This window comes from Vespa velutina, chromosome 20 (genome assembly GCF_912470025.1).
Source record: "Vespa velutina chromosome 20, iVesVel2.1, whole genome shotgun sequence".
Classification (NCBI taxonomy): Eukaryota; Metazoa; Arthropoda; class Insecta; order Hymenoptera; family Vespidae; genus Vespa; species Vespa velutina.
The window spans coordinates 835,387-862,228 of NC_062207.1; the positions used below are offsets into that span (position 1 = coordinate 835,387).

Consider the following 26,842-nt stretch of genomic DNA (forward strand, 5'->3'; position numbering starts at 1 on the left):
CATCTACATAAATTTGATTCTATAGTCAAAAGTAACAGAAAATTCGTCGCTTCGACAGGAAAACTTATATTTTACAATATAAAATAAATATACCTACTAATTTCTTCAAAATAATGTAATGTAATAATTAGTTTATTATTATATGTATTTGATAATAATAGCAATATGAGGGAAAACGAAGAATTGCAATACTTTTTGCAAGTAGATATATGTGTATAAATCAGCTCCTTCTAAATAATATTTTTACCAGTTTATTATTATAACGCATTATTTTTGACAAGAAGAACAATATGATAAAATTAACGAAGTATGAATCATTATTATTATTTGAATTGAAGCTATTGTCTGTAACGGTGATTAGATTTAGCATAAACCTATTTGTTCTTTGTCAATAAAACGAATAATTTTGAGTATATTTGCAGTTATTGTATATATGAACTACTCACTTGCCAAATCGATTAACTCCATAAAACAAAAACTGGAGAAATATGGTGAAATAATATAAATTGTTTTTTTAAATTTTCTTTAAAGTATAAATTTAAATAAACATTGTAAAATGTTTAAATACAAACGTAGCTTTCATTTAACAACGTATAAAGTGAATAGGATAGAACAGTCTTAGAATAATCGTTAAAAATAAATTATTTTTTATTTCAGTAATAACAGTATTAAATAATGGAAATTAAAGAAATTTACTATGAATATAAAAAGTGAAGACTGCATTAAATGGTTTAACACATAAATTTGAAAACATTCAAAAAGTGGAGTTAATCGAATTGGTTTGTATATATATTATACACATTAAGTTTATATTGTGTCAATGTATTATAGTAAGATTTTTTCAATTTGATCCTGCACTTTCATCAAACATTTTGTTCATCCGTCTTTTTTTAATAATATTACCTCTTAACTTGTCAATCGTATGCAATTTGTTGGCATAGATTTAATATAGCTTCATAAAAACTAGCCAAATTACATGATCTTGGTTACAAAATTATGTAATCACTTCGCAAAATAACTAATTCTTTAAATTTTTTAGCCAGTAAGTCACTTGACGATTGATGAGAGGACAATATCACTCGTATTATTGATGAAATTGAGTCCTATTTGTAGGAGAATGTAATCGAAAATTAGACCAAGAGAATGCACGTGATCATACAGAGCCAAGGTGGTCACTTGACCGTTATTATTTTTCATACATAATGGTATCAGCTGAATGTATTTTAAAATGAAGTAAAAAATATTACAATATCACAAATATAATTTGCTTTATTATAATTTAACCCTTATCACTCCAAGTCTGTTTATTAGACATTACATTGACTATTTTATTCCTTATTAACTTTACTTTTCGACCATTCAATTGTGTCTCTAAATTCCGTATATTCTTTATTCGCATCTTAGTTAATATTTTTTTTTATTTTATTCTAAACGCATCCATTTCACTTTAATGACGAGAAAGAAAAAAATTATTTGTCGTTAATTTGGGAAGATATGCGAATTGTAATCGTAGAAAAAGTTTCAAAATCAAATATGATTATTGATTATTATCGAAATTATATTTTTCTTGAAAATGCATAAAGATTGTTTTAAAATGATTTGAAGATTATTACTTGCATGTTGTGGTCGCATTTAAAGTAAGATATTCCAAACCTAATAAGCAAGCATATATCAAAGGTAGTTGTCGATCGTTAATTGCACTAAATAATCGGAGTGATAATAGTTAAAGTTTGTTGTAACTTCTTAATGGAAAAAACTATTTTAAATTACTACCTTTCTAATAGCCTCTGATTTTATGCAAAGTATTCCATCTTTAATTAAATTCCCTATTTTATAATACATATATTGTAAAATTTCGTAATATTTACAATATAATATATTGTAAAACCTCTGTATTACCACTTTTAAATATAAGTTACTAGAAGTGATAATACAGGATTTTAGATATAAAAATTTTAAATATAAATTATAGAAAATTGTTTATTATTTATAAAATATAAACTATATTTATACAAAAAAAAACTATCAAAGCATAATTTTATACCTTTTACATTTTATAAATAAGTCAAGAAAAATATAAAATTCTCCACAATACTTATATTGCCTATTTACAGAATATAAATATAATAATAATATAAAAGATATAAAATATTTGTAATTGTCCGATTCTAATTGTTAATTTTCATTTTGAGCAGTTACACTAGAAATTTTTTGCTTTATCCACGCTTTCGCTAATGCCAAGAAGTTAAGATTTGCTCCTTGGTATTCGTCTTCTGGGAATACGAAGTCGAATACTTTTTTCCGAAGCCGAATATCTTCTATTTAATATAGATTATTTTTAATATAAATTAAGAATACTTCTTTTTAATTTAAATTCCTCCAAAACTATTTAATGTTATTGTACTATTTAATGTATGTTATAAAAACTATATACTCTATCTTCTTCAACCATTCGTCTTCTTCGTTTAATTCTTCTAGGCATTTTGACAATAATTTTAATCTAACTCTGTCTCCTTTCTCATTTTCGAAATCTCTCCATGCTACCAAAAGTAATATTCTCCTTTCTTTGTCACAGTTTGCAAATAATGGATAATTCCCACGTTCAAAAATTCTACGAACTAAAGTAACATTATCAACATCATCTCCCGATGGAGAATTAACTAATTCAAATTTAGCATAAGCTATCCAAACGCGTGTATTATAATGTAAGAAGATTAATAAATTAAGTTTTTTATATACATATATATAATCATACCATGAAATGAAGCTTACTTTGACATGAACATTTCGTTCTAATAATCTCTCAAATAGTTGTCTAGTATTTTCTATTTCATAGACATATAGACATTATAATAATTACATAAATATAAGTACAATAAAACATAAGATAAATGTAACTATAAGAAAAGTAGTTTACTTTCATTCACGTTGTGCAGTTTTGAGGTAGAAATTCAAGTAATTTTTCATACAGAATCCTGCATCTGTCAAATTCTCTAGATTGTGTCTCTAAATCATTGTAACCACGGAAGAATTTGTCTTTGGGATAAACACCCAATACCATACCTTGAAATAAATGAAATCAAATATTTAAAAATACAATAATTTAATACTTATAAACAAAAACAAAATGGTAATAATAGCATACCAGTATTTTTCTCACTATAGTCAAATTTTTTTATTGTATTTCAACATAGCCATATTTTAGAAAATGTGAAATATTAATATGGAATAAGATCTAAACAGGTTCTGAAAAATAACAAAAATATTATAAAATTTTATTTTTATATGTAACAATAAAATATTATAAATTTATACCTTCATATATAACAATAATTTTATATAAGATAAACTGTACCTGAAACTTGACATCTACCTATAACTTCCGTGTTAATTTCTTTGTACAAAACATAATTTATCTATAAAAAGATATATAGTTTCCATGCTCTTCCTGTAAAAAATTTATTTTATAGAAAGGAACTTCAATTTGACTTCAGAATTGTTAAAAAGTAAATATTCATTACCTTAGTAGGATGGAAATTTGCTATAGCTTGTTCATACGCTCTTATAACATTATGATTTCCTTCGGATTTTACTAATCTCAGATAGTCGAATCAAGCATCATTAGAAGGATTTTCCTTGACTTCTTTATTATTTATATATATGTATTATGTATTTCTTTTGTTCTTTCTTTTTAAGTATTGTCTAAAGCATACTTAGAAATTATTCTTTCTCTATCAATCTATCAAAGAAATATTAAAATTATACTTATTATAACAGACAAACTGAATATATTGTTATCTTAAAGTAATACTTCTCTCTGTTCTTCTTCAAATCTTGCAAATGCTATAAATAGCTTTTCATCTAACCTCTCATCTCCGAAAAAGTTTATAGCATGTTTATAAACTTTGCGTCCTTCATTTATTACAAAATTATATATCTCCCTATATAATTATATATCTCTATCTAGCTCTTTGTATCTCTTTATTTCGTAATTCAAATTTAATATATGTTTGCCATGTCTGTTAGTCAGGTCCCCATTCCATCCATCGCTCAAAAACTTGACATGTTTCTATAATAAATCTTTACAAAATCAAGTTACATAATAAAAAATAATCCCTAATTTTATACCAAATCTTATCAGTAATATTTTCTAACATTTCCTCCATATATATGTATTTGTATCAAAATTGATTTATTCTAGATAAAATTGTGACTGCACGATCTAATAAATTTCTGGCATAATTTATTTACTTATTGTGCATTTCTATTTCAATACAATATAGCCATAATGTAATGTTTCTATGATAAACATCTAGTGCACGTTCATACACAGATTTAAAATAAATTGGACATATAAAACCTTGAAATATTTCCAATACAACTAAGACTATAAAATGTACTATTTTTTGTATTTAAAGTACCTTGCTCTCTGCATTGTTTTGGACTTTCTTCTCATCGAGCATATTTCATCCGATTCGTTATAACCATATGATTCTTACACATATTGTCGTCATAGATATTTCATGTTCCATGTTGATAATCAGCCAATTTATCGGGATTTTATATTTCCTGCTTAGGCGGCTAAAAGGGAATACTTACAAGTGAATTGTTCTTTATGTAAAATTATAGATAGGTTTAACATTATTGCATCAAGATTTTTTTCTTTGCTTCTCTTAATAGCTGTTTTGCTATGATTTAAATTTTCTCGAGTGCTTTGTTTTTCACCTAAAAAAAATTTTAATTGTGAGTAAATATTACAATTATATGTTGTGTATGCTATAATTTATAATTATAAAATAAAATATACTAATGTATAATCATTTTACCTTAGTCACTTCGGGCATTTTTTGTGATTTTTCCGTGACAATGGTTAATCGTTATTCTAACCAAATAGATACAACTTCGTCTACGCTCACGTGAAAACAGTCTGGCAACTGGTTTGTTCTACGTCGTACATATCGCATATGATCTTTTAACCTTTTAGCTACTAAATGCCATCGTGAAGAAATAATATGGAAACAAATACATAACAACCATAAGGTATTAAGACAATGATAGCGGATGAAAACCTACTTTTCATGATATGTTGTTTTCTTTTCCACTGCGTTATCGTCGCTGCAACAGCAACTTTAAACAACTTTGCATTTTTATACATATAGGGAGATATTTCGACATCTGCTTAATCTAATCAATCTGGTGAAATACTCCTGAAGTAGCTCATTGTAAAAACAACTTAGAATTGCTAAAAGCTCTTATTAAAAATTGCTTAGAGTGCAAAGGGTTAGTCTTATCTATCGTTGGGAAGTCATGGGTTGAAATTATCAAGGACAGAATTTGTTGAGAGTTCGCGCATAAAATCATCACATAAAATGACGCTTTTTGCTCTTTTTGTTACCATAAATTACCGTCAACATATGTATCATGATGTATATAATATAAGTATATTTTTCTATTTTTTCTTATTACTATTCTTATTATTATATTATTATACTACATATTATTATTACAGTAATAGTAGTAGTAATCGTAATAATATGAAGTGAAGTCCTACAGAGGGAACCATTATAAAATAGCACTGGGAAAAATCTCGTAATGTGGAAATGAACTCGTGTTGTGATCTTTTTTAAAAATAATATGTAATGTATATGTTTACTATAATATATATACTTCATACGCATGTCATCGAACAAAATTATACTACTGTGTCCTATTCGGCAGAGATCACCGTCAGAAATTCAACCATCATTGGAGAAAATAAATATAAGAGATTGAACAGCAACACCGTACTAAATTATAAAATGAAGAGAAAAAGAGTAAATTAATTCATTATTTTTGTTTATATTGATAAAATTAAAAAAATAACCGATATCATTTATAGCCTCGAATCTAACATTTCTTTAATTATCAATCTAGATGCTTGTCAATGTGCTATACATTGCTCATAGAATATGATATCTTTTTAATCTATCTTTTTAATCTATAAAATCTATAAGGAATTAAAAATTTTTCCAAAATTCAACAATATTTTAGAAACTCTAATACTACTCGAAAGCTTATTAAAATAACTGATTGAAACGCATTTCTTTGCGTTTAAAAATATTTAGAAAATTTGACCTTCGGCTACCTACGCATACAGACGAACTATTTCACGGATGTAAACATACTATAATCAATCGTGTATATAATGATCAGTAGAGAGGATACAAGCTTCTCTTCCGTCGCAAATGTCTAGTATTAAACTTTTTCATCGCGAAAAATATCGAAAATATCATTTACTTTAGCAACGAGAACAGGAGTAATTTTTGACCAATTTTAATGAATGAGGTCTTATTTTAAACATGAATCTACCATAAATCTTCGTCGAATTTTTGAAAAATCTTTTTATTTGTTTATAAACTACTCTTGAAAAAATATTATTTTTAGCATGATTTTTTTTTAATAAAATAAAGCTTTTTTAAAAATTCGGAAAAATTAAGTCCTAGATTAATTCTTCGTCTTTAAAATCCGACCTTATTCATCGGTCAAGAATTACGCCTGTTCTCATGAATTACGTAGATCATAAAACCATGTTTAATGGACGTCCTTAAACTAAAAAAATGTATATCTATTTTATAAAAAATGATTTTTTATCAAAAGAGAAATATTTTTATACAAAATATCTATTAATAATTGTAAAAATTTGTGAGTTAGATTCAAGTACATGTCAATTAATAGTAAATGTAGATCATGTTCATGTATTTAGCAAACGAAAATGGGCATTGCTACTTATAGCATATGTAAAATCACACCAGGATAGATTAACCTACAATTGAAATGTTCTCTTTCAATCTAGTCCTTTTCTAGTCAAAAGCAATGTGTATATTTATTTGTTAAATGATACTGTTGAAACAAAATAAAGAGTTGGAAATTGTATATTATTATATGTTTTATATTATTGGTTACATTTGTTGTAAATGATGGTCATACCGTAATAAACAATAAACACAGATTTATGAGTGTTTTAAATGAAACTGAAAAATTTGAATACAAATACCAGTAATTCTGAAGACAATAAAAGTATTACATACAGTTTATTAAAAAAAACAAAATATTACTTCTCTGTTTTTATATCACTATCATCATATATTATCATAAACAAAGTTGTTAAGTTAAGCTGTTATGGAAAATCTCAGTTGCATGAAAGTCATAAATAATTGCTTTTTATTGATCATCTACAAAGTAGAGTTTTGTCTGAGCTGGAAAGATTAGGTTTCGAACCTTAAATACATACCATATGTTCCGCTTCATATATGTGTTCTAAGATTGTAGATCATTATTATCATTACTATAATTTTTATTTATTATAAATAAAAACATGATAAAATATAAATACAATACATAAGTCACAAATTTATGTTCGTTATCATGAGAAAACGTGGGCTTTCCCAACAGACGGATATGTCTTTGAACCAGATATCCTTTGATTCTAATATAAGTATGTAAATGCTTAAAACATATTCCATTGCATAGGGTAATCTAATTAATACATTTATATAAATAATTAATATTGTTTTGAAATATCATCATGAATTTCACTTGAAAATAAATTAGATTTTTTTATTTTGCGACTTATGCTATTGCTGTCTATATAGTTTCAAATTTTCTATAAGGAAATGTTAAAAGATATGAAATTGCAAGGCCAATACTTTGACACTTATATCAAAACCAGAAAAGTCGTTTCATTGATAAGAAAAGAAAAACAATTTTTTCCATAGTCTCATATTTTCTTATTAATCTATATCCTTCCTTGTTTCTAAATACAACCTTTTTACATTTTTAATTTAATGCCACGTTCAGAATCATTAATTTTTTCGTATTAATGATGAATATTTTATAAAATTATACATCAATTTCATATATTAGTGCGCTGCGAATTCTTATACAGTCATATTTTTATACTTTGAAAATTACCTTCTTGCAGATGTTTTGACAATATATAATCATAGTATCAATTGTAACTCTTTAACAATTTGTTACGTAAAACGGCAAATTAACTTTGTGTTCTTTAACAGAAAAATATATATAAATAAATAATCTTGTAAAAATGCAGAATTTATGAAAATGTATGTATATAGAGTGATTGATGAGTAAAAACTTCATAATTTGACAATAAAAATATCTCATCTATGAAATCACATAAGAAAACTATAAAATAAGAATGATTGAAATAACATCAAATGTAATTATGAAATATTAAAATGTTTTTGATGTGTCAATTGTTAAGACAATATTGACAAATGACAAAATATCTCAGATTTTCTATGTATTAACCAAGAGTGGAATTACGAGTTAATAGACTAGTAATAAGATTTAATAGTTAAAAATTCTACCCGATTAATTGTAATTTTTTAAATTTATGTAGGATATTCAAATGCGTGATACTGAAAATAAAATAAGATATAAAGTTTTTCCTTAAGAAGTTTCAAATATTGCTCTATGTACAGATCATTTATATTACAAGCAAAAGTAGTGAAATGCGCTATGTTTCCAAGCTATGTGGAGTTTCGTTTATTTACTAAATATCATACTTTAAAAAGATTTTAGTACGCACAGTTTATATTAAAAACGAATGTAATTTCAAAATATTTGTTGAAAACAAATATTAATATGACGATGTTAGAGATTTAAAAATATTTTATAAGAAAAAAACGGTTAGTAATGAGATGTCTGGTCCGTAATATGTTAAAATAGTTTAATAATATGACATATTGTGTTTTCAATTTCTGATAAACAGATTATAGTATACAGTGTAATTGAAAATTTTTAACATTTTATTGTTAAAAATATTTCTATAATATCATTTAGAATAGAATGAAATAGTTAGCAAGTGTATAATATTAATTCTTTATTCATTCATATAATTAATGTTTTATAGTATTAGATATTATTACGTAAAGCTTATATGAGAATATGTATCTTATTTTCTCCTTCGATTGCCGATAAATGATGCTTTACCGATTTCTTTCTCCTTTAGATCGATATTTCACCTTCTCCGTAGATTGTAAATAACAATTTTAATTTCCTCACAACGTTAAAAAAAAAAGTCCTATTCGATCTTGAGTTGCCATTGTATTATTTCTTGTTGACAAGGCGAAATTTGTTTACACTCGTGTTACACGCGTATGTAGTGTTGTGTGTGTATATATGTACACACACACACCACACACACACACACGCACGCACGCTCACCACACACATATATATATATATATATATATATATATATATGACGTATGATTAATGAAGCCATATATGTAAATTTGACTGCTAAGTCAAATTCTTGTCAATTAAATTTTGCATTCTTTTCAAAATTATTTATTATAATAATCACTTTTTATTCTTAGCTTCTTTTATTTTATTTCTTTCTTAGACATGCTTATGACGAGTGTTTTATTTGTCAACAGGCATTTTTCTTTGTAAGATTTTTTTCTAAGTATCTTATGTGATTTAGAGGGCAATGAAGGATGGGTTCTTCGAAATGGAGACTAATAGCGTAACAATATGAATATTTTATGTAATACATTATACATTGATGTAAAAATATACAAAAATGAATTATTATGGGTGTGTATGTGTGTGTGTGTGTGTGTGTGTGTATATATATATACACACAAATATATCTTTCTATTATATATGTCTATGTATACGTGTATCATATACTGTGACGTACACGTGTATCCCTCAGTTATTCACAGTACTTTCTCCTAAGGGTCATATATATATTACTATTTGAAGTATCTGCTTTTGGGAACTCCTTGAGTACTCGCTAAGAATAAACATAGATAAAAAACATATTACTACTTCTGTTCGAGTTTTGACATTTTTAATCAAGTATCTAGTCTTCAATAATATGTTGAAATGGGCAATAAATAAACTATGAAAGTAGACTCTTAGGTGTGACGAGCCAAGGGTTTGTCTGGTGCTTATCCTTCAAATATGAATGCAACTCTCATGAGTCCATACAGTCACCAAGACAGAGGATCACACATGAGACTGTTTAAACATTTCGAATAAACTATCTTGACACGCTCATGATCAATAAGGATGTTGCTTTCCCTTTCCTAACACTTTTTACTTAAACTCCTTTCTTTCCATTTTCCTTTCCTAATTCATTAATGCGTTCGTGGATAATTCGGGAGAAATCTACAGGCAATCGCATCAAAGCATTTTCACTCAGCAGTAAAATAATCGAGTCTTATCAATATCACTGGCTATGCCTCAATCGGGGCTATCCAGCACAATCTAAACAGCAACAACATAAGTACACAATTTATTATACAAGAGCAACAATTGTATCTTATTTCAACAAATATACTGTGATAACTACAATTCACACTATATGTTATCTACCTCACAAGCTACACGGGATCCTACAAAAGAATGCGCGTTCTCCCATTAATTTGCATTAATAAACTCTGATGGTATCCTAGCCTTGTGCTGACTCTTATTCATAGCGACCAGTTAATCTATAACCCTGACGATTAGGAAGGACGGGGAAAGATTCTCCGTAGAAATCATTATCGCTGATCTAATCTCTATTAGATACGCGAGAGAAAAGCTCTCGTAGTTGCTCCTCAAACGACGTAATATACACATATATAATGATACATTTCTATGTGTAAATATACATACATAGAATGATACACACACACTACATATATATATAATAAAGAGCATACAAGCGACTGAATAGCACGCGCACGTCGTGTACATGCGGGCATGTGTACGATACGTGATGTTGATGCGCATGTGCGGCCATTCAGTTGGGCTCTTTGTTCTTCTCATCTGTTTATGCTTATTTCAGTTTTGAAGGTCCACGAGAAGTGTCGTTAGTTACTATCAGTTGTAAGGACAAAGAAGATGGTAGAAGAAAGAAGAAATAATTTCATGATGTAACTTTGAACAAAGAGCAGATGTTTTATTTTTTGTTTCTCTTCATATATAGTAAAAGCAGGTAAGTATATATGTATAAAAATACTGGTCTAAGAAAGTAGATTAGTTATTTTTTTGGGTAGGACATTAATTTATTAAAACTTTCTTTTTGCATATTTTTTGCCATTAATTCTCTGCAACGTTATATAATTTTAAAATTATATTTAACGCTCATCTGTATTTTGAATATTTCATTTTATTTCATCAGTAAAAAAGAAATTCTTACTTTATATGTCAAACTTTTCATATGTTTAATAAATATATGTTATACTTAGTATATATATAATAATATAATTGTATATATATAATAGTATAATTATAGAACTAATATTATAACTTTTACATTGCACAATTCTGTTTATATATACGAAAAAGAAATCGATTTGTAGAGGATGAAGTTAAAGAAAAAGAATCACAGTAAAAAAATTAAATGTCGAACAAATGCATTGTATATAATGAAAGTTTTGTGTAAGTCTTTATTTTTTTACATTATTCTTTTATAGAGACACCGTTATTTATTAGTATATTATTAGTTCTTCACGAAAAGAATCACTTTCTTTCAGAAATCGATTAAACATTTCTGATGATACCGAATTCTAATATTTTATTTCAATTATATAATATTTTAACTATATTATACAATTTAACTATACTATACTATTATAACTATATTATTAAACCCTTATAGATAAAAATGAATAGATAGAGATATTGTTTCTTGAGAATATTTACATGAGATATTCAGATTTATTACATAGATAATTTTACTTATTATTCGATTTATTATTTGTTTTTATATTAGTATAAAATGTTTAAAATGTGGTGCTCCATAGATAGGTCTTCCTCATTCTTGTTGCCGGCATCGCTGAGACTAGTTGGGATCCGTATGTGATGACGAAGTTTTATCATCTCGTAATTACAGGTAATTAAGATTTTTTTTCTAAGTTACTTATTCGTCCAATATATATAATCGATCATCAAACATGAGATTTCTACGACATAGTGTTTGCAAGTCAAGAAAATATTGCATTTCTGAAATGTTGGCGAATATAAAATTACCGTTTACATGTTTTCATCGCCGTGCTATTGCGTCTTATTTTTCTCGAATTTCTGGCCTTTATTTTTGTGGTATGTTTGCTTCTTTTGTTTTAAGATAACAGTCCGTGTTCTTTTCAAAAAGTCGAATAAAAATAAACAAAACATTCGCTTGCTAGGCACGTGATAGATGCGATGGACAACAGCTATTGGCTGTTAAAGTTCTATTGACAGTCAATTGTAAAATTTAGGATTGAAATTGGGTTTTTATTAGCTAGTTTCGATTTTTCGGATGACGGATTACTGGCAAATTGTTGAAGAAGGGTCTGAAAGTTGTAAATACGATTCTGTTCTGATCACGCATGTTTATTTCTACTGATGACTCGTTAAACGGAATATAACAATTTATCAATTATTAATCTTGATTGATCGTATTATGTGTTATATTCGATTTTTATCTAAATCGTATATTTTCGTGTACATACATATACGTACTTAATATATCGTACATATAATATATATACATGTGTATATATTCCTGATAGATACTAACATGAATACTAATACTATATATATGCATACATATATTACACGTACACGTTGTGTATGTAGCTCGTCATGGATAAATATATGTATGTTCATACATTTATTACAGATACGCACATGTACATATGTAGAATTCTCAAAATTAAGACATATCTTTGTCATATCAGCGAACGAGTGACCTGTTTCGTTCGGAATTGTTATTGTCAAGCGCATGATATAATACATAAGACAGCGAATGCTATCTTATTTATAATATAAATTAAGGATAAATATATGTAAATAGGTCGGAAGAAAATGGTAGGATTTGAAAGACAAGAAAGAACATTTTGTAAGAGCTTATGTTGTTGTCAAAAGAATAGCATATTACCGTTTATAAGTTATAATACATACTACGTATATTGGGTACTATATGTTATATGTAACATACATACATATTTTGTATATGTACAATAATACATAAAATTCTATGAATCTACGAAGTTGGAAACCCAGTGAAGGTCGTGTATTATATTTTGCTGTTTTTCTTATGTAGCCGAGGTAAGCTAAGTGTGCTGTTAATAAAAAAGGTCAAGTATATTTTGATGTATGAGAGTATGTTAAATATGAATAATTCTTCTATTACGTCCTAGGAAATGATATCAGTAATCGTTCTCGGAAATTTGTTTTCGTGTACGAACTTACGAGAGATTTATAGCAGGGATGGGTATAGATGACCTCTCTTTCTCAGAATGATACGATACCTACTCGTAATAACATTCTCGTTTATTCTTCTGTTGGGTAAGTATTTGCTGGTTAATTATTTCAGTGAAAATTTGACTACATTTTATTTTAGAATAATTAAAAATTATCATAATTATTAATAATTATGCTATATATTTTTATTATAAAATAATTAGCATCGTGAACATTATTAATATTTTTTAGACAATACTGTGATTCGTAGATGATGTTATTTTTTAATTCATTTTATTATCGTTATAATGTTCTTGTTTATTTCATTATTACTTTTTATTAGTAAGAATTCAAATATATTTTTATTTTTTGACTATATACTTTTAACGATTTTTTTGTACTGTACAATGATACTGATATTGTTTTTTTTTTCAGATTATGATTGCAGTTGTTCCAGCCATAGATGAATCGATCTTTGTTTCGATAAAGTAAAAAAGTAATTGTGAAGTAAATTTGTTGTTAATGTTTTTTATTTAATTTAAATTTGTTTGCGTTTTATGATGTTAAAAAACTTAGAAATATGTGTGTATAAATAATTTGGGTCCAAAGCAGTCATAGAGTCAATATTTGTTCGTATAAAATTTTCTTTTTCTTTTTCTCTGCAATCAGATATACTGTAGATATTTATATATAAAACAAGTAATAGATATTCACGAATTAAACTCATTGTTTGCCTCTTAATTATTAAATAATTATTACGCATTTGAGTCAGTGCATCATGGAAGATGGTCAAGGACCTATTACACTTCTGTAGAAGAATATTGGTAAATAAATGTTTAAATTTAATAGCCAATACAAATCTTTTTTATTACGATAAATTTAATAAAAATTGTGTTTAATCCTTTTTCAGATTTGCATTGTCATTAAGTCAATGTATTACAAATTCAATCTAATTCATTTTCCATCTACGTCGATTTATTTCATTTTGGACCTATTATGGAACAGCTTACATAAATTTCGAGCTACAACTGGGCGAGTGTTTTGAAGGTATCGTGGATCTTCTTAAGCAGTGAGTGAACAAATTTAAGTCCCTCCTCTATATATTATGTCGAGTATGAAAGATTTGACTTGACATGAGTTACTGGTTGTAATTTTTTGTATTAATTGTTGACGAATAGCCATTAATAATTAACTTTTTGGATTTACCCTTGAATGGTATAGTTTTAGTTGTTTTTTTATTGAGCATAGTCTAGTTTCATTAGCTTAGGATAGTATTTTCTTGTTTTATTAATGAGTCATTTAATTAATACGAGTCATGCAACAACTCTTTGCAGTGTGATTTAAATGCGATTGGTTGTCATAATTGGTGACGAAGGCACTCACACGTTGGCTTCTGCAGCATTTTGACTATGCATGTTTGAACGTGTGCCAATTATGTCGATGTTAACGAATTTAGTTATTATAAAAACCATAAAATCTGATTAATTTGAATAAATATGTTTTTGCACATGCATTTAAACGTTATAATATAATCAAACATATCATAACATAAAAAGTAAACTTTTCAAGATCTTCTTTAGATGCAATAATCAAGAACAATTCATCCAGTAAAATGAAATAATTTTTGGCCTTGAGATACTAGTAACATTTTATTTCAATTTGTGAAGAAACGCTTATTTTTAATTTCTATCATTTAAAAAAAATTAATAATCGTATGATATCTTTGCAGCATGGTACATCTAACACAATTTGGCATCTTTTGTATTTCCATGTTGTTTCAATGCATTTGTTATATTTTTCACTAATTTTATAAGCTCTTATTTATATTTTGATATTGTTAAATTGTTTTTTATTTTCTTGTTTTTCTTATATTCTTTGAAAAATGAGCCTAATGTTGCAACTATAGTTCTCGTGATGTTTATTGCTGTTCGATAAGTTATTCTGAATCATTTTTCGTAATCCACTAATTGTGGAGTTTTTAATAATAATTCTATAATATTTATTCTATATTCAGTATAACTTTGTTTTTTTTTTCTTTATTTATTGTTTCGTATAGTATATATCTATTAAAAAGTGCCTTGTCGAATGTATATAAGAAAAGTTTTCTATATATTTTCATATATTATCTCATAATACGAAAAGAAATTAGCAATTAATTCCAATCATGCTTTTATTATATTTAGTGACATATTTTGGTTTCAAAATACAATTGAATTGAATTTATTTTTGCCTACGATCAGTTATTTCTGCAGTTTTGTACTTTGTAGAAATGGCATAAACGTTTCATTTATTTTATCGATTCAGTTATATTTTCCCGTTTTTAATTTTGTACCGATAAAATCTCGGTATATTGGTTTTATTAGAATCCGTAATTCCAGTGGCATGTGTTTTATTTTTAATTATTGTTAAAACCAGTTTAGGCAACGCATATTAATTTTCAACATATAAAATAATTTATTGAAAATTGATTGTGACAGTTTCATAATTTTTAGGTGCGCTATTATTAGAATTTATTTTGCCATTGCCTATATATGTCTTAGAATGATAGCAATAATTTGACTCTGATTCATATCATTTATAAATTATTATGCCAAATCTTTGTAGGTTGGATTATATTGTTTATATGGAATAAGTTTCTTAAATTGCATTAATTATTTATTAATGGTGACATCCATGTGTATACATTTTTGAATTTATGAATAAACAAATGTATTATAACTTTTATTTTATGTACAGTCTGTATTGTCAACTGTATCATTATTTATTAAATGCAAAAATCTATTAATTTGTACAAATCTTATGAATGGTATAATCTTTCCGAATATTGGATATTTTGTAATGACTCTTTCAGAGCAGTCATTTGAATTTTTATTTTTACTTTTTTTTTTATCTTAATTATTATTATACATGATATAATTTTATTTCATCACAATTTACAGGAACTTCAATCGCGTTACAATTTTGCTTATTTTGCTTAAAATCAAAAATGAAAAATTAATTTTTATTAAATCTTCTGTCTATCGATATATTGCACTAAAGTATTTCAAACATAAATATAGCTGATCAATATAATCTGAGAGTATATCGTAACCTTTTTGGTCTGAATTTTAGCACTCTTTGTTCTAAAACTTGCAAAATTTTTTTGTTAACATTGTAAAATTTTCGCACCGGGTATGCTAGTCCTACCTTCTTTTACATTTCATGGTTTACTCTTCTTCGGATAGATATATTTGATGGCCCTAATGTTCCTACATCATGGCACTGTGAGAGTTGAATTGACAGTTCCATTCTAGAGTCAGAGATCTTTATTTTTCTTTTTTCGATGTCAGTTTATATAATAATAGCGCATTTGTAACTGATGTATTTAATAATAATTCGATAACAAATTTCATATACCGCATGAGGGTTTTTCTGTGTGGTGTAGAATATCCTATCATCTGATCGGTCAAATCTACAGCACAATTTCCTATATTTGTAATACTGTTAGTTTTTCACGTGTGTAATTATTTTTGCATACAGTTACTGTTTCCGCCAAATGTTTTGTGGAAATTATTAAAATATCTCGTCTGTCTTTCCATTTAAGAACCATAATCCCTTTCCTATTTTACATTGCAATCAACTTGTTTTGTTTTAATTTTTTTAGTTTAACTTCTACGGATATTCTTTTTCGGTTTTTTCTTATAGTTTCTACCAGATGAGTGTTACAAGGAATTAATTTTTCAACTAAATTGGTATTGGTATACTAATTGTCTGCATAAATTGTGTGGCCTTTATAGGATATATACCCTGTTTTGATTATGTATAATGTGCTGCATTCATTGTAGGTAGAAGAACTTTTTCTTCTGTACCATGTGATAACAAAATTCTTAAGGTTAAATTTACAAAGTGAGATATATTTTCTTAATTTATTTTTCCCTTTATTTTATTTTAGAACAGAATAAGTGCAGTTTTGTCGTTTTATTCTCACAAAGCTATCCTACTATTAAATTTATATTGCCCTGCTGCATTGGTTGTTTTGTCTACAGAAATTCATATGTAATATTCTTCTATATCTTCTCTAATGATCTGAATGCTTGAATTATAGGTATCATCTAAGTAATGTTTGCGTAATGTAAATTCGTTCGGAACCAAATAATCTATATACTTCGCAAGAAAAGTTTATGGTTATTTAAAGAATTTCACGATATATTATCAGTAGCCATCACTTGCATTAAATCTTTATAAAATTCATTTTTTCTTTAATTTAATGGTTGGTGCCCACTTTCTCCTTTATATAGATCACCTCTTTTTTCAAGATTTCTTTTATGTTTAAATGTATTCATATGTTATACTAACTGTGATTTTCTTTCGTATTTTACACTTTTATCACAGATTTCTACACAAATAAATACTTTTTTTTATTATTTTCAGCAATAACTTTTCATTAATGATATTCTACTATGTCGAGCTTTTGATTTTTCTTAAATATTCAAAAATAAACGAAAAAGAAGAACAGTTGGACAGTCTTGAGTAGATTAACGAGAAGAGAAAAATTAGAGAGTAGAGCTAAGTGTATCACGTATATTCCTGAATGGAGTAAGAAATAGTAACAAGTAAAGCCTTGATTACGTCAGGGAAAAAGAAAAGAGTTGCAGTATTTAAGTTGTAATATTTTGATTATAATGTTTGTATTAATAAACTACATATTAACCAAGAGTAAGTGATCCTAATTATCTTATAGATAGGGTTATAAAAAGTATCCTATATATATTGTATGAATCTCCATCTATTTTAGTTGAAAATAATTGTTTATTAACGAAGAGATTCATAGTAACAATTTTAGCTATTTTCAATAAATTTATTCCATTCTTCAGAAATCAAAGAATATTTGTCAGTTTATAGACGTTGGCTTCGAATACTTTTTTCATCGAATAAATTAAAAAATTTTTATAAAACAATTCTTGGTTATAGTATTTGAAAAAAATGTAGTCTCCCGTTTCTTATTCCACAAATATGAAATGTTCAAATTCTTTTCTTCATATGTTCTACATACGTACAAAATAATAAATGTATCTAATTTTGCTGGAGATAGATTCCATATAAGGCTTAATCGATTTGTTTCTAGTTCTGTGCATTTCCACATAAGTTCAATAATAATTATCAAGACAAATATAGTTCTTACTTGATCCTTTATAATGTTTTCTTTCGTGTATACCATTGGATTTGGTAATGGCCGTTTAAATCTTTAACCCTTTTGTATTCCTTCCCAAACAGTTCCATCAATAGTAACTTCAATTTTGTGGTCATTTTTTTCATATTCGTTTTCAGAACTTGACGAAAATCATCTTCTCTTTTATCTCCTATTTGTTCAAAATGTTCCAGAACTTGAAAATCTTCTCTTTTATCTTCTGTTTGTTTAAAATGTTCCTTCCTTCATCCTCATTATTTAAGAATTTATTATCAGTTTTGAATAAATTATATCCAATTTGAATTTGGTCATGTCCAATTTTAGAAAATTTTCTTTTATCGTCTTTTAAACATCCCTCGCTTATATTGTTTCTCTTTTTCACTAGTACCTTCTTCACTGAACGTTATGTCATGTTTAGGGATAAATATTAGAAATATTAGTAAATGTTAGAACAATACAGTAAAATAAAATGTAAATTAACTATTAGTTTGGGGAAAAAGAAATCCATTATTTCTGTATGAACTTCAAGACTTTATTTAACATGTTTCAAATTGTTCGATTTGGTTCAAATATGCTCTGTTTTGTTCTATAATTTGTTGACATTTTAATGTCTTTCTTATAGAAAACTTGGTCCTTATTGGCGAACAAGTCTAGTAATCGATTTTCACAATCTTCTCTTGATGCCGATTTCTTATCATTTAGGAATTTTTGCAATGCGAGAAAAAGATGGTAATCGCTTGGTGCCAGGTCCGGACTATATGGTGGATGCATTCAAACTTCCCAACCAAGCTTCTGGAGTTTCTGGCGAATCATTACAGACGTGTGCGGTCTGGCGTTGTCCTTATGGAACACAACACCTCTTCTGTTAGCCAATTCTGGCCGTTTCTAGTCAATCGCTAGCTTCAAACGGTCCAGTTGTTGACAGTAGAGATCCGAATTTAGTGTTTGGCCATATGGAAGCAACTCATAATAAATTATTGCTTGCCAGTTCTATCAAATGCACAGCAGAACTTTCCTGGTCATTAGTCCTGGTGTGGCCACCGTTTGAGCTGCTTCACCGCGCTTTAATCACGATCGTTTTCACACAATATTGTCGTATGTGACCCATTTCTCATCCCCAGTCACCATCCATTTAAGAAATGGGTCGATTTCATTCCGTTTGGCAAAGGCTTCGCAGATGGAAATTCGATCCATCATGTTTTTTGGTGTTAATTGGTGTGGCACTCAAACATTGAGCTTCTTTTTGAATCCAGCTTTGTGCAAATGCTTTAAAACTGTTTTATGGTCGATCTTTAACTCTTGGACAATGCTACGACTGCTAACATGCCGATCAACTTCAATTATTTTTGTGATTTTTTCGACATTTTCAACGACGTGCAAGGTGCATCTTTAACATCAAAAATACCTGAACGGAATCGACGAAACAAAAATTGCACGTAATTAGCTGTTACAGTATCGGGACCATAAACACCATTCACAATTTCAGCCGTCTGACTTACATTTTTGCCTTTATCAAAGGAAAACTGTAAAATGTACTGAATTTTCTCTTTGTTGACTTCCATTTTTAACACCCTGTAACTCCATAACTGAATGGACCAAACAAAAAACAGCAAAAGAATTTTTTTAGTGTGAAATGTTACCTTGATAACGAGCATAAATCTGAAGTTGTTTGATCGATATTTTATGACATATCGAAGACAAGATAAGTTATATATTTTTCTTAGAATAAACAAAACAAAAGCATAAATATTAAAAAAATTATTAAACAGATATTATAGGAATTATCGTAAATTAAATAGAAAAAAAGAATAACAGTGAATGGAGGATTTGTATTCAAAATTCAAAACCGATCATTTGACAAACTGTAGTACGGTTAGTGTTAAAAACATTTAGACGATCATTATCTGCTATACTAACTTTTACTATTTTACTATTTGAGATTATGTCATCACATTTTTCCTTAATCTTATCTCTTCTTTTAAAGAGATTACATCAAGCTATTTTTTTTTAATTCTATTTAAACAAAAATAATAGAGAATAACAATACGATTACTATTTTGCGTTGGAAAATAATATCTGTGAAAATTAAAATATATATATATATATATATATATATACGCCTGAGACCCGTATATGGACTGTTTATTTTGAAAGTGGGGTAAGTCCATTTTTTCTTGTTTCGAGAAAATTAAACGTTAGCATATTTGTCAATTAAAAAATTTAAGTTAATTATATCAAGTCTGGCAATGTTTCTACTGATTTATCAATATGTAATTTGATTATATAAATTTGTTTTAGGCGAATTTAACTAAAATAATGTATATTTACAGGCTGCAAATGGACTTACACCACTTTCAAAATTAGTCAATCGTAAAAATTGTTTAATTTGAATTAAAAAAAATCATATATCACTTAAAATATACTTCATATTAATCCAATTTTGTTTACAAATATTGACACGATATAAAATAGAAGTAGTATTTTTAATTTTAGACGTTAATTACATTATTAAAATTATAAGATATTGGTAGTATTTATTATTGCTCTGCATGTGGCTGTGTTTTTATTTTTACGTGGCAAATGGAAATGCAACTTGAAATCTCGTTTAAAGATTTTTCTGTATGTCCATTAATTAACTGAACTCAAGTTATTTTCCTTGCATTTTTCTAAGTAATTATACATTTTTCTTATGTTTAATTCAGAATTTAAAAACGTCCGTTTTGGATTTTGGGATCGAGTATAATGGCTTTCAAATGACGGAAAGCTTTTTATGTGTTCTGTATTATGTCACTGTATTCGTCATTAGTTCTTCTGCAAGAGCCATCAGTTTTTCCACGCATGTCTTTCGGAATATTATCATGCGCTTTTAGGATACGATCAATTCGTCCAGTAGATATTTGAAAAGTATCAATGAAAAACTTCTGATATACTAAAATGTTTTTACCAGAAGTGACCAGGTAAAATTTATAAGCATATGTCCTCATAGTGTCCAAATAATTTCTTGGTCTTCTTCTATTTACAGTTTCACGTTGAACATTACAATAGAGAAATACATTTTGTTTATTAAAATCACCTGTATTCCAGAACTTATCAAAAATTGCTTTACGTTGTGATTCATTAAGACGTTTTATACATTTCTTCGAGCAATTACAATTTTTGGATTTAAATTTTTTTGCTGGAACGGATTTTCCTCTTTTTGTATAGTACTTTTGTCCGGTATTTCGCTTAATTTTGTTTATTCGTTGCATATATTTTCCATTATTTTGTTCTGCAGAATCTAAGTTCTCAGTAACAATATCCTCATCTGATGAAGATTCTACCTCTATAATTCTTCTTCTTTTTTTACGTTTCATTAATTTTCATAGTGGAATTATCTTCATCCTCCTATTCTAAGATTATTCTTTTGTTTATATTCATGGGCTTTATTTCTGTGTGAATTTATTTAAAATTAAATAAAATAAATATTTTCAATCGTCATAAAGTAATATTGATTTACCATTTTTTGTTCTTACCTATATCACTATCTGATGTTAATATGAAGTTATCCATTTTAGAAAATAAATAAAATAAGTAATGTCAACTAGTAACTCTTGACACGTAATATGACACGTAATAATATAAAACAAATGTAAAACAACAGATTACTGCCCGGCAACCATCTGTTAAGCCACTTACCTCTGGAAGTTGGACTTACACCACTTTCATAATCAATGATTACGCAATTTCTTTTACCGACCAATTTTAAATTCTACAAAACATGGGAATTTTTTAAGAAATTAAACACTAACTAGTTATACACTAAAGAATTTACATTAAATTAAGTATAAATTACGTGATATCTCATTTAAAAAAAAAAATGGACTTACACCACTTTCAAAATAAACGGTCTATATATATTAATTCCATTCCATAGTCTTAGTATATTTCAATTTCAAAGTCTTAATTCCATTTTAGTTCCGTCTCCGTTCTATTACTTCAGTCAGAGTTCAGTTTTAATATAAAAAAATAAGGATGGGCGGAACCATAGAAAAATTTTCTTTATAATATATAAATATATTCATTCTGTTTTCTCCACACGTTGACAGGAAATAACTTTTAAAACCATTATCAACTTCACGTATATAAATATTGTTTTTCATTTTATAAAAGTGACATTTCTGTATTTTATATAGATTTTGCTGTGATCAGTTAGTCATAGTATTTTTTGTGAAATATTGTTAGATTTTGTCAGAAAATATGTCAGAAAATAAAGAACATTTTTGTCAAATTTTCTTTTTTATTACCGAAAAGGCAAAAACTCGTCACAAATTCGTGAGAAAATTTGTTCTTTACATTGAACTATAGAATATTATAGATGATTCAACATCAAAAAGTGGTTTTGAATATTTAGAGAAGGAAATTTTGATGGTAAAGAAATATTTCATAAAATACGTTAGAACTAAGTGATCGCAACAAAATTTTATTAAAATGACTTTTAAATGAAAGATAATATTTACGTGTGTGAAGTTGATAACGGTACAAAACTGATATTTCCTAAGATCCTACTTTGTGGATTTCGAGAGCGTTAAAGATGAAATGCGTGGAAAAATCGAAAATCTCCTTTGTCTATAGACAAAAGACGTTAATAGAATTCAATTCAAAACCTTCATTGACAACGATGTTGGACGATCTTAAATAGTGTAAATATAACAGATTAGTGGTTAAATTAATACTACTCGGAAATTTGTGAATTTATATTGGGTTGTTCGGAAAGTAATTTCGTTTTTTTTTGTGAAAATGAAAGACAATTTTCGTATAATGAACAAATATTTTATTAAATTATATATTGGCCATTCTGGTTCAATACCTTTTGCCATCTTTCTGATAGTAGCATGATTTCACGCTCATAAAATTTTTGATTTTTGCTGGCAAAAAACTGATCGAGGTGGTTTTTGACCTCCTCATTTGAAGTGAAGGTTTTACCGTCTAAAAAATTTTGCAGTGACCGGAACAAATAATAATCCGAAGGTGCCAGATCTGGAAAATATGGTGGGTGTGGCATTGTATCCCATTCAAGCTGTAAAGGCTTTTGGCGAGAGACCAAACTTGTATGAGGTTTCACATTATCTTGGAAGAATCTCTTCTGTTGATTAATTCTGGCCTTTTCTGTTGAAGTGCATCATTCAGTTTATCCAGCTGATGACAGATTCCGAATTAATTGCTGTGTTATTCGGTAAAATCTCAAAAAAACAAAAAAAAAACAAAAACGACAGACAGCATCACCATTTTTTGATGGATATTGGCTTTGGAAATGCTTTGAGCCGGTTCATCTTTTTTGCTCTATGATTTCTTGTGTTTGACATTATTATATATAACGCATTTTTCGTTCCCAGTAATGATGCGCTTCAAAAATGGATCATTTTCGTGACGTTTGAGAAGCGAATCACAGACGTTAACGCGACGACACAAATTTCTCTCCGTGAGAACATGGGGAACCCATATAGCGAGCTTCGAGGTTAAACCCAAGCCTTTCAAGTGGTCATAAACAATTGAATTTGATAAATCTCTCACCGATCTCACGTGTTGTTATTCGCCGGTTTGCATCAACTAATGTTTTTATCGTGTCTTTATCAACCGACCTTCCAGAACGTGGTGTATCTTTGACATCAAAATTGCAAAATTTGATCGAAATTTTGCAAACCAGTTCTGGCACTGGCGTACTGTCAACACATCTTCTCCATACACATCGGTTAATTTCTTTCTGGCTTGAACAGCGTTTTTACCTTTTCTATAGCAAAAAAGTAAAATATGACGAAAATGCTGCTTATTGCTCTCCATATTTAAAAGGGCACCAACCAAAAACTACTGCGTAAAATCAATTAGACTTTTTCACACACAAGCCTTGTTATATAAACTCTTAAAACATAATGATTATGCGGCTTAAGTGTGAAGTTGGGTGCAAAAAAATACAAAAATATGTTTTTTGCTCTGTCGGGAAAAAACGAAATTACTTTCCAACAACTCAATACATTTTAATTACTTACAATAATATTAAATTTATTGTGGCTGAATAATTGGATCGAAAATGATTCGGAGACGGTTCGGAGACTGAATTTATGTGAATTGATCTTAACACATCATTGACCGGTAGTTTTTCTCAGAATTTATCTCATGTCACCGGCTATTATTTCAGAATTGAACGTGAAAGTGAAACAATGTAAATAAGTTTTTTGTAATGGTTTATTATACATATTATACATATTATTACAGAATTGAACGTGAAAGTGAAACAATGTAAATAAGTTTTTTGTAATGGTTTATTATACATATTATACATATTATACTGATGTATACATGAATTATATTTAGTATTTAATATTTTCAATATTTCTTTTTCGTATGATAAACCGTATAGCAATCACCTACGCGTAAATGTACACAGTAGATTTTGCAAATATACTTCGTTTCGTTAAGTTTTCCTTTCGAGGTGCATATTCTACACATTCCAGTAGGATTTTTTTCTCCTAGTCACTGTTTTTTCTAAAACATGATTTCTTATGTGTCCGGAGAGTCTGTTGGGTGGATCAATGTGAAAAGCCGTTGCAGAAATGTATGAAGAAACGTCATGTAATGTATTGAATTCATTGGAATTTGTAGTTATCCTGTCTCTAGCTATTTCCAATAGAAATTTTTTATATCTTAGTTTATTTTGGACCTGGTAGCTACAGTAAACTTTGAATGCATTAAATAATGCGCAGTTTATAAAAAAAAATGCTAATTTTTTTGAACGCTTTATACTTTTGCGCAGAATATTATTATTTACTAAATACTGATCCGTACGATCGACTTCTTTCATGTATTTATTGTATTGTAAAATGCAGATAGGTTTAACTGTATCTTCATTCCCGGAATTTCTTTTGCGCGTATCACTTAACTTTAGATAGGCATCATGAATAGATGTTATCATGAGCACTAATCTTTTGTCCTTCCACGTAATGAGAACAATACATCCTTTCTGTAAAAAAGTCATTTCTCCTTTACGTAGACTCTTGGACTTCTCTCATTCATGGGGAAAAAATTATATATTTACATTTAACTGCATCATCACCGTATTCCTATTCTAATCCTGTTGGGTACCTAAAATATCTTTATAAATAGTTGTAAAATTAATATTTATAGTTAGCTTGTGTCAACTCTTGTATCCTCACATATAATTTATGTTCCCGACATTTCTGCTATTTTCTTTCCTTTATGTTTTCGTATTAATTTTTTAATATTTTAAGATCTGTAAATTCTGTAAAAAGATCGTGTCGAAATCTTTGGTAAGTTTTATCCATGCATCAGTTTTTGGTTATTTTCACTTATTCAAACAAAGAAAAGTATGTTGTGCCTTTTGGCAGCGAAAAGGATGTTTTAGTAGAACGTCGTAAAAAGAAGTACGGTTTGCTTTTAGTCGCGAAAAGTAGCATGCTTCCCTTTTAGTTACGAAAACTATTACATTAAACAGGTAGTATTCTACTTCAAAAACGAAAAGATTTATATTTTTTTTTTACCTGAAATAAATTCTTTAATGAAATAAGTAAAACTTAATCAATTAATGTCGTCATGCATATAGAGTATTCATTTATGAGGATACGAGTAGTAAAAGTCGAAACATCATTAATAATAACATGTAACAATCTTTGTATCATATTAGAATTATATATCTTTTATTATTTCTCTTAATAAATAATTATTACAATAAAATATGGTGTTTATTGTCAATCACGGATCACAAATGTAAACAAACGTCAATTAATCTATTTAGATAATAATATTACTAAATTATACAATTGAATAAATTTTCTCGGGGTAAGATTTTTAAAAACCATTGATGATAAATTTTTTTTTTTTAATAATAGTTGATTTTTAGTATCATAGGCATTTTATATATATTTCATAATATCTTGCTTTAAAACGTACTATCTTAAGATTTTAATTTTTATATTGTTTCCATTAAAATCATATTTAACGCTAATTGAATTTCTATTTGATCGCATACTTATATCTCTGAAATAATTGAAATAAAGGAATTGAAATGATTTAAACAAAAAGTCAATTAAATTCTTTCGAAAAAATTTTGAAGTTAAATATATTTGCCTACAACTTTTCTTTAATAATGTATGAATTATGAACTTTTCATTTTCTCACGTGTATGCACTATTCATCTTAGGTATATACGGATTTGTTTTTATCATGGACGTTTTCATGAAAACTTTCATCCTTCCTTCATATGCGACCCTCAATTTCTTCCTTTTACTTTCACGATGCTGAAACATTGCTTTTAATTTACCAATGAGTTTTTCAAGCAGCATACTCAAATATTCTGATCTCTAATGAAACTACTCCAGTGCTCTCTTTTTCAACTTCAATCCAATCAGGACTTCGACATAATCGTTCTTTCAAAAATTTTAAGCTTTCAGGAATCTTATC

General features: G+C 27.6%; 1 protein-coding gene and 1 pseudogene across 2 annotated transcripts in view; one reads left to right on the forward strand and one right to left on the reverse strand.

The window, feature by feature from the left end:
- Window positions 1–2,090: 2,090 nt before the first annotated feature.
- Window positions 2,091–4,435, reverse strand: LOC124956180 (annotated as a pseudogene).
- Window positions 4,436–10,857: 6,422 nt separating this feature from the next.
- The window catches only part of LOC124956083, a 71,454-nt gene continuing 55,469 nt past the window's right edge, over window positions 10,858–26,842 (forward strand). Inside the window, exons 1-7 of one of the 2 annotated variants that reach the window (XR_007103075.1) lie at window positions 10,858–10,993; window positions 11,805–11,893; window positions 12,662–13,089; window positions 13,182–13,329; window positions 13,660–14,048; window positions 14,135–14,293; window positions 19,094–19,981. The gene's annotated coding sequence lies outside the window, so the exon portion shown is untranslated. Of the gene's footprint in view, window positions 10,994–11,804; window positions 11,894–12,661; window positions 13,090–13,181; window positions 13,330–13,659; window positions 14,049–14,134; window positions 14,294–19,093; window positions 19,982–26,842 lie in introns of those variants that run through there. The other variant, XM_047511459.1, reaches the window with a different exon arrangement.